We start from the raw sequence: 10,000 nt of genomic DNA, 5'->3' as shown, positions 1-10,000 counted from the left end.
ACGGTGCTTGGAGTAAGAACTCCGCGCCCGATTATCCGGCCTATGGACCGCACCGAAGATCCATCGGGGAATCTATTAAGATTTGCGCTGAGCGCCGCGGGACCGGGCGGACCGTTGCTGCGCAGGCTTCGCGGGGGAGGGGCGGAGAGGTTAAGGCGGTGACGTAGGCGAAGTGGGGCTTCGACCCGGTAGGCGAGGGGAGAGCCGTGGGCGGACTCAGCCGCATCCGGGATCTCTCTCACGACCTTAGCCGGACCCGGGTTCGGGCCTTCCTTCCTACGCGCTTGTCGCTCTCTCTCCGATACCCTTTAGACTCGTCCTCGCTCGGCTCTGCTTTTGGCGCCGGTGCGCCCCAGGAGGCGGGCGGCCGGCGTGGGACCGCCGGTCAGGGTTGGCCCCGGTGGTCGCTGCGGACCCCCGGCGGCCGGTCGACCGGGGAAACCCCCGTGGCCGCGCGCGTCGCCTGGTGCAGTGCGTGGGAAGAGGCGGGTGAGCCGTCTCTGCCGGTGTCACGGGGGCTTGTCACGCTGCTGCTGCCGCTCCTCTCTTTCCCGTCATCGCCAAGGCGGTCAGGCCGGGTGGCGGGGGTGATCTTCCGTTCCGGCGGGCGCCGGTTCGGGTCTTACGGAGGTGCGGAGGTCAACCTGTGCTCTCGGGCGTCGGGCCTCCCGAAGAGCCGGGGCTCGGGCGCGGAGCCCGGCCCGGATTCGGCGAGGAACCCTTTCGTTCGTAGGGGACGCCCGGTTTTCTGACACCTCGGGGGTCGGACGGGGCGAAGGCAAACTCTCTCTCGCCGATGTCCTGGGTCTGCCGCGGGCGCCCGCCCTGGGCGGGTGGCGCCGCGCCGGCCTTAAGCTTTTCCGCTACGCCGCTCCGGAGCTGAAGGGAAGGAAAGACCCCGCGCCTTAGCCGGCGCGGACCCCCTAGGTCCGGCCGAGCGAGGGTCCCTTCCCGCCGGGTCGGCGGCCGTCAGATCGATCGGTGGGTGACCCGCGGGTGACGGGTGACTCGTCCGAGGCTTGCCACGCGACGCGGAGGGGGCTTGTCTCGCAACCGGCGCGTCCTCGCTCTTTTCGCCCCCAGCGGAGATCCACTATCGGCGGCGTGAGAGCTGAGGTCGCAGGGACTTTGTCGGAGACGGATGTCCGAGGCCCTGGTACTCCGACTTTTGGTAAGCTAATTGACACGACCCGCTGTCTCGGACACGGTTCTTGACGGGGGTGTTCAAAAGTATGTCACAGAGAGAGTGTCACCTGTCCCATTACATGAAGACCAACTACTCAAAGTGTCCGACTTTGTGGAACTCCGGCCCGGATCCGGCCGTCAAATTCAACCTCATTCCGGTAGTGCCTTTTCCGCTCCGAGGCCTCCTCCGGGGCCGTCCGACGCCCGGTTCCACGGCGGGACCCCCGACACCGACTCGAGGTGGTACCCCTTTTTGCCGGCCGAGGTGCGCCGCCGCCGGCGTGAGGACGCCGCTCCCCGGTGTGAAAAACGGCCGCCGGAGGAATTTTGAAAGTTGAAAATTTGGCAAAGTGTCGACGGAAGTGCCAACCGCGCCGGCGGGGAGGCGCCCGTCGCCTCGCCCGGGATGGCGGCACCGGCGCCGGGTCGCCGCGCCTGCCAGCGGCCGCTAGTCTCCCCGGACGCCCGGGGGATTTCCCTTCCGCTCCCAGCGGCCGCAGTTCTCCTTCTGGTCCGCCTGGCGGCTGCCTCCGCCGGCTGCCAATCATCTCTCCCCGGCCGCCCGGGGGATTTCCCTTCTGCGCGCCTGTCAGCTCCTGCCAATCATCTCTCCCCGGCCGCCAAGGGGGATTTCCCTTCTGCGCGCCTGGCAGCTCCTGCCAATCATCTCTCCCCGGCCGCCCGGGGGATCTCGTTAAGGTCCGTGTTTCGTGGGGTTTTATTTCAAAGTTTGTCTTTTTTTTCCCCAAAGTGTCTAAGAGCCGATCGGCTCAGCGGGGGGCGCCCGTCGCCTCGCCCGGGATGGCGGCACCGGCGCCGGGTCGCCGTGCCTGCCAGCGGCCGCTCGGGGGATTTCCCTTCTGCGCGCCTGTCAGCTCCTGCCAATCATCTCTCCCCGGCCGCCCGGGGGATCTCTTATGGTCCGTGTTTTATGGGGGGTTTTTTTTGTGCGTTTGACCTTTTTTTCCCCCAAAGCGTCTAAGTGCCGATCGGCTCGGCGGGAGGCGCCCGCCTGAAAACTGCGGCTTGCCACGCGACCTGAAGAGGCTTGTCACGCAACCCGGGGGGGCGGTGCCCTCGCTCTGCCTCCCCCCCGCGGGGATCCGCCGTCGGCGGCCTGTGAGCAGAGTTCACTGGGACTTTGTCAGAGTCGGGTGTCCGATCCCCTGGTACTCTGACTTTTGGTAAGCTAATTGACAGGACTCGCTGTCTCGGACACGGTTCTTGACGGGGGTGTTCAAAAGTAGGTCACAGAGAGAGTGTCACCTGTCCCATTACATGAAGACCAACCACTCAAAGTGTCCGACTTTGTGGAACTCCGGCCCGGATCCGGCCGTCAAATTCAACCTCATTCCGGTAGTGCCTTTTCCGCTCCGAGGCCTCCTCCGGGGCCGTCCGACGCCCGGTTCCACGGCGGGACCCCCGACACCGACTCGAGGAGGTACCCCTTTTTGCCGGCCGAGGTGCGCCGCCGCCGGCGTGAGGACGCCGCTCCCCGGTGTGAAAAACGGCCGCCGGAGGAATTTTGAAAGTTGAAAATTTGGCAAAGTGTCGACGGAAGTGCCAACTGCGCCGGCGGGGAGGCGCCCGTCGCCTCGCCCGGGATGGCGGCACCGGCGCCGGGTCGCCGCGCCTGCCGCGGCCGCTAGTCTCCCCGGACGCCCGGGGGATTTCCCTTCCGCTCCCAGCGGCCGCAGTTCTCCTTCCGGTCCGCCTGGCGGCTGCCTCCGCCGGCTGCCAATCATCTCTCCGGATTTCCCTTCTGCGCGCCTGTCAGCTCCTGCAAATCCTCTCTCCCCGGCCGCTCGGGGAGGCGGGATCTCGCCCTCTGGTAGACGCTAGCAGCCTGCCACCTGCTAGGGACTCGGCCTCTGGCATTACCCAGGCTCCGGCAGCCCTGGGTCGGCCTGGCTTTTCCCAGCCGCCTGGGACGATCTCTCCCTCTGTCCTGGAACCCTGGGCCGGCCTGCCGCCTCAGGCTTAGCCCCCTGGGTCGCCTGGAAGTGGCGCCGCCTTGTGGACGAGCCGGGGAGAGCCGCTCTCCGTTGCCATCCGGTGGATTTTTAGCAAATTGCAGCTTTCCATAGCAAATTGCAGCCTTCCACCTGCTAGGGACTTAGCCTCCGGCATGTACCCAGGCTCGGGTAGCCCTGGGTAGGCCTGGCTTTCCCAGCCGCCTGGGACAATCTCTCCCTCTCTCCTGGAACCCTGGGCCAGCCTGCCGCCTCAGGCTTAGCCCCCTGGGTCGCCTGGAAGTGGTGCCCTCTTGGTAGACACTTAGCAGAATGCAGCCTGCCACCTGCTAGGGACTTAGCCTCTGGCTTTACCCAGGCTCGGGTAGCCCTGGGTCGGCCTGGCTTTCCCAGCCGCCTGGGACAATCTCTCCCTCTCTCCTGGAACCCTGGGCCGGCCTGCCGCCTCAGGCTTAGCCCCCTGGGTCGCCTGGAAGTGGCGCCGCCTTGTGGACGAGCCGGGGAGAGCCGCTCTCCGTTGCCATCCGGTGGATTTTTAGCAAATTGCAGCTTTCCATAGCAAATTGCAGCCTTCCACCTGCTAGGGACTTAGCCTCCGGCATGTACCCAGGCTCGGGTAGCCCTGGGTAGGCCTGGCTCTCCCAGCCGCCTGGGACGGTCTCTCCCTCTCTCCTGGAACCCTGGGCCAGCCTGCCGCCTCAGGCTTAGCCCCCTGGGTCTCCTGGAAGTGTCGCCCTCTGGTAGACACTTAGCAGAATGCAGCCTGCCACCTGCTAGGGACTTAGCCTCTGGCTTTACCCAGGCTCGGGTAGCCCTGGGTCGGCCTGGCTTTCCCAGCCGCCTGGGACAATCTCTCCCTCTCTCCTGGAACCCTGGGCCGGCCTGCCGCCTCAGGCTTAGCCCCCTGGGTCGCCTGGAAGTGGCGCCGCCTTGTGGACGAGCTGGGGAGAGCCGCTCTCCGTTGCCATCCGGTGGATTTTTAGCAAATTGCAGCTTTCCATAGCAAATTGCAGCCTTCCACCTGCTAGGGACTTAGCCTCCGGCATGTACCCAGGCTCTGGTAGCCCTGGGTAGGCCTGGCTTTCCCAGCCGCCTGGGACAAATCTCTCCCTCTCTCCTGGAACCCTGGGCCAGCCTGCCGCCTCAGGCTTAGCCCCCTGGGTTGCCTGGAAGTGGTGCCCTCTTGGTAGACACTTAGCAGAATGCAGCCTGCCACCTGCTAGGGACTTAGCCTCTGGCTTTACCCAGGCTCGGGTAGCCCTGGGTCGGCCTGGCTTTCCCAGCCGCCTGGGACAATCTCTCCCTCTCTCCTGGAACCCTGGGCCGGCCTGCCGCCTCAGGCTTAGCCCCCTGGGTCGCCTGGAAGTGGCGCCGCCTTGTGGACGAGCCGGGGAGAGCCGCTCTCCGTTGCCATCCGGTGGATTTTTAGCAAATTGCAGCTTTCCATAGCAAATTGCAGCCTTCCACCTGCTAGGGACTTAGCCTCCGGCATGTACCCAGGCTCGGGTAGCCCTGGGTAGGCCTGGCTTTCCCAGCCGCCTGGGACGATCTCTCCTTCTTCTCCTGGAACCCTGGGCCAGCCTGCCGCCTCAGGCTTAGCCCCCTGGGTTGCCTGGAAGTGGTGCCCTCTTGGTAGACACTTAGCAGAATGCAGCCTGCCACCTGCTAGGGACTTAGCCTCTGGCTTTACCCAGGCTCGGGTAGCCCTGGGTCGGCCTGGCTTTCCCAGCCGCCTGGGACAATCTCTCCCTCTCTCCTGGAACCCTGGGCCGGCCTGCCGCCTCAGGCTTAGCCCCCTGGGTCGCCTGGAAGTGGCGCCGCCTTGTGGACGAGCCGGGGAGAGCCGCTCTCCGTTGCCATCCGGTGGATTTTTAGCAAATTGCAGCTTTCCATAGCAAATTGCAGCCTTCCACCTGCTAGGGACTTAGCCTCCGGCATGTACCCAGGCTCGGGTGGCCCTGGGTAGGCCTGGCTTTCCCAGCCGCCTGGGTCAATCTCTCCCTCTCTCCTGGAACCCTGGGCCAGCCTGCCGCCTCAGGCTTAGCCCCCTGGGTCTCCTGGAAGTGTCGCCCTCTGGTAGACACTTAGCAGAATTCAGCCTGCCGCCTGCTAGGGACTCAGCCTCCGGCATGTACCCAGGCTCGGGTAGCCCTGGCTTTCCCAGCCGCCTGGGACAATCTCTCCCTCTCTCCTGGAACCCTGGGCCAGCCTGCCGCCTCAGGCTTAGCCCCCTGGGTCGCCTGGAAGTGGTGCCCTCTCGGTAGACACTTGGCAGCATGCAGCCTGCCACCTGCTAGGGACTTAGCCTCTGGCTTTACCCAGGCTCGGGTAGCCCTGGGTCGGCCTGGCTTTCCCAGCCGCCTGGGACGATCTCTCCCTCTCTCTCCTGGAACCCTGGGCCGGCCTGCCGCCTCAGGCTTAGCCCCCTGGGTCGCCTGGAAGTGGCGCCGCCTTGTGGACGAGCCGGGGAGAGCGGCTCTCCGTTGCCATCCGGTGGATTTTTAGCAGAATGCAGCCTGCAACCCGAGTGCTGGCGCCGCCTTGTGGACGAGCCGGGGACTGCGGCTCTCCGTTGCCATCCGGTGGATTTTTAGCAGATTGCAGCCTTCCACCTGCTAGGGACTTAGCCTCCGGCATGTGCCCAGGCTCGGGTAGCCCTGGGTAGGCCTGGCTTTCCCAGCCGCCTGGGACGATCTCTCCCTCTTCTCCTGGAACCCTGGGCCAGCCTGCCGCCTCAGGCTTAGCCCCCTGGGTTGCCTGGAAGTGGTGCCCTCTCGGTAGACACTTAGCAGAACGCAGCCTGCCGCCTGCTAGGGACTTATCCTCTGGCTTTACCCAGGCTGGGGTGGCCCTGGGTCGGCCTGGCTTTTTTCCCAGCCGCCTGGGACAATCTCTCCCTCTCTCCATGAACCCTGGGCCGGCCTGCCGCCTCAGACTTCCCCTTCCGCTCCGAGCGGCCGCAGTTCTCGTTCTGGTCCGCCTGGCAGCTACCTCCGCCGGCTGCCAATCATCTCTCTCTCTCTCTCCCCCCGGCCGCCCGGGGGAACTTCCCTTCTGCGCGCGCCTGGCAGCTACCTCCGCCTGCCAATCATCTCTCCCCCGGCCCTCCCGGGGGACCTCCCTTCTGCGCCGGCCGGCCGGCCGGCCGGCTGCAGTTCTCACTGGTCCGTGTTGTATGGGGTTTATTAAAATGTCGGTCTTTTTCCCCCAAAGTGTCTAAAAGTGCCGATCGGCTCGGCGGGAGGCGCCCGTCGCCTCCCCCGGGATGGCGGCACCGGCGCCCTCTCGCCGTACCTGCCAGCGGCCGCTCGTCTCCCCTGGCCCGCGCCGGGGGATTTCCCTTCTGCTCGGAGCGGCCGCAGTTCTCCTTCTGGTCCGCCTGGCGGCTGCCTCCGCCTGCTGCCAATCATCTCTCCCCGGCCGCACAGGGGGACTTCCCTTCTGCGCGCCTGGCAGCTCCTGCCAATCATCTCTCCCCGGCCGCCCGGGGGATCTCACCGAGGTCCGTGTTTCGTGGGGTTTTATTTCAAAGTTTGCCTTTTTTATTTTTTATTTTTTTCCCCAAAGTGTCCAAGAGCCGATCGGCTCAGCGGGGGGCGCCCGTCGCCTCGCCCGGGATGGCGGCACCGGCGCCCTCTCGCCGTACCTGCCAGCGGCCGCTCGTCTCCCCTGGCCCGCCCGGGGGATTTCCCTTCTGCTCGGAGCGGCCGCAGTTCTCATTCTAGCGCGCAGGGCAGCTCCTGCCAATCATCTCTCCCTTCCGCGACCAGCCGGAAGCGGTTCTCATTGGTCCGTGTTTCGTTGGTTATTTATTTTTCAAAGTTTGACTTTTTCTTTTTTTTTTCCCCAAAAGTGTCTAAAAGTGCCGATTGGCTCGGCGGGAAGCGCCCGCCTGAAAACCGAGGCTTGCCACGCGACCTAAAGAGGCTTGTCTCGCAACTCGGGGGGGGCGGTGCCCTCGCTCTGCCTCCCCCCCGCAGGGATCCGCCGTCGGCGGCCTGTCAGCAGAGTTCACTGGGACTTTGTCAGAGTCGGGTGTCCGATGCCCTGGTACTCTGACTTTTGGTAAGCTAATTGACAGCACACGCTGTCTCGGACACGGTTCTTGACGGGGGTGTTCAAAAGTAGGTCACAGAGAGAGTGTCACCTGTCCCATTACATGAAGACCAACCACTCAAAGTGTCCGACTTTGTGGAACTCCGGCCCGGATCCGGCCGTCAAATTCAACCTCATTCCGGTAGTGCCTTTTCGGCTCCGAGGCCTCCTCCGGGGCCGTCCGACGCCCGGTTCCACGGCGGGACCCCCGACACCGACTCGAGGTGGTACCCCTTCGTGCCGGCCGAGGCGCGCCGCCGCCGGCGTGAGGGCGCCGCTCCCCGGAGTGAAACACGGCCGCCGGAGGAATTTTGAAAGTTGAAAATTTGACTAAGTGTCGACGGAAGTGCCATATGCGCCGGGCGGGAGGCGCCCGTCGCCTCGCCCGGGATGGCGGCGCCGGCGCCGGCTCGCCGCGCCTGCCAGAGGCCGCTCGTCTCCCCGGAGGCCCGGGGGATTTCCCTTCTGCTCGGAGCGGCCGCAGTTCTCCTTCTGGTCCGCCTGGCAGCTACCTCCGCCGGCTGCCAATCATCTCTCTCCCCGGCCCGGGGGGGACGACTCTCCCTTCTGCGCGTGCGCGCCTGTCAGCTCCTGCAAATCGTCTCTCCCGCCGCCCGCCGAGGGTGACTTCCCTTCTGCGCGTGCGCGCCTGTCAGCTCCTGCCAATCATCTCTCCTCTCTCCCCGCGGCCGCCCGGGGACTTTCCCTTCTGCGCGCGCGCGTGCGCGCCTGTCAGCTCCTGCAAATCGTCTCTCCCCCCGGCCGCCAAGGGGGATTTCCCTTCTGCGTGCGCGCCTGTCAGCTCCTGCAAATCCTCTCTCCCCGGCCGCTCGGGGAGGCGGGATCTCGCCCTCTGGTAGACGCTAGCAGCCTGCCACCTGCTAGGGACTCGGCCTCCGGCATTACCCAGGCAACGGCAGCCCTGGGTCGGCCTGGCTTTTTCCCAGCCGCCCGGGACGATCTCTCCCTCTCTCCTGGAACCCTGGGCCGGCCTGCCGCCCTCAGGCTTAGCCCCCTGGGTCGCCCGGAAGTGGCGCCGCCTTGTGGACGAGCCGGGGAGAGCGGCTCTACGTTGCCATCCGGTGGATTTTTAGCAAATTGCAGCTTTCCATAGCAAATTGCAGCTTTCCATAGCAAATTGCAGCTTTCCACCTGCTAGGGACTTATCCTCTGGCTTTACCCAGGCTGGGGTGGCCCTGGGTCGGCCTGGCTTTTTTTCCCAGCCGCCTGGGACGATCTCTCCCTCTCTCCTGGAACCCCGGGCCGGCCTGCCGCCCTCAGGCTTAGCCCCCTGGGTCTCCTGGAAGTGTCTCCCTCTGGAAGTCACTTAGCAGAACGCAGCCTGCCGCCTGCTAGGGACTTAGCCTCTGGCTTTACCCAGGCTAGGGTAGCCCTGGGTCGGCCTGGCTTTTTTCCCAGCCGCCCGGGACGATCTCTCCCTCTCTCCTGGAACCCTGGGCCGGCCTGCCGCCCTCAGGCTTAGCCCCCTGGGTCGCCTGGAAGTGGCGCCGCCTTGTGGACAAGCGGGGGAGAGCGGCTCTCCGTTGCCATCCGGTGGATTTTTAGCAGAATGCAGCCTGCAACCCGAGTGCTGGCGCCGCCTTGTGGACGAGCCGGGGACCGCGGCTCTCCGTTGCCATCCGGTGGATTTTTAGCAGAATGCAGCCTTCCACCTGCTAGGGACTTAGCCTCCGGCATGTATCCAGGCTCGGGTAGCCCTGGGTAGGCCTGGCTTTCCCAGCCGCCTGGGACAATCTCTCCCTCTCTCCTGGAGCCCATGGCCGGCCTGCCGCCCTCAGGCTTAGCCCCCTGGGTTTCCTGGAAGCGTCTACCTCTGGTAGACACTTAGCAGAATGCAGCCTTCCACCTGCTAGGGACTTAGCCTCCGGCATCTACCCAGGCTCGGGTAGCCCTGGGTAGGCTTGGCTTTCCCAGCCGCCTGGGACCATCTCTCCCTCTCTCCTGGAACCCTGGGCCGGCCTGCCGCCCTCAGGCTTAGCCCCCTGGGTCGCCTGGAAGTGGCGCCGCCTTGTGGACAAGCGGGGGAGAGCGGCTCTACGTTGCCATCCGGTGGACTTTTAGCAGAATGCAGCCTGCAACCCGAGTGCTGGCGCCGCCTTGTGGACGAGCCGGGGACTGCGGCTCTCCGTTGCCATCCGGTGGATTTTTAGCAGATTGCAGCCTTCCACCTGCAAGGGACTCAGCCTCCGGCATGTACCCAGGCTCGGGTAGCCCTGGGTAGGCCTGGCTTTCCCAGCCGCCTGGGACGATCTCTCCCTCTCTCCTGGAACCCTGGGCCGGCCTGCCGCCCTCAGGCTTAGCCCCCTGGGTCGCCTGGAAGTGGCGCCGCCTTGTGGACAAGCGGGGGAGAGCGGCTCTCCGTTGCCATCCGGTGGATTTTTAGCAGAATGCAGCCTGCAACCCGAGTGCTGGCGCCGCCTTGTGGACGAGCCGGGGACCGCGGCTCTCCGTTGCCATCCGGTGGATTTTTAGCAGATTGCAGCCTTCCACCTGCTAGGGACTTAGCCTCCGGCATGTACCCAGGCTCGGGTAGCCCTGGGTAGGCCTGGCTTTTTTCCCAGCCGCCTGGGACGAACTCTCCCTCTCTCCTGGAACCCTGGGCCGGCCTGCCGCCCTCAGGCTTAGCCCCCTGGGTCTCCTGGAAGTGTCTCCCTCTGGAAGTCACTTAGCAGAACGCAGCCTGCCGCCTGCTAGGGACTTAGCCTCTGGCTTTACCCAGGCTAGGG

This window comes from Leptodactylus fuscus, unplaced genomic scaffold (genome assembly GCF_031893055.1).
Source record: "Leptodactylus fuscus isolate aLepFus1 unplaced genomic scaffold, aLepFus1.hap2 HAP2_SCAFFOLD_1000, whole genome shotgun sequence".
In the NCBI taxonomy this organism is placed as follows: Eukaryota; Metazoa; Chordata; class Amphibia; order Anura; family Leptodactylidae; genus Leptodactylus; species Leptodactylus fuscus.
This window is presented reverse-complemented; position numbering follows the sequence as displayed.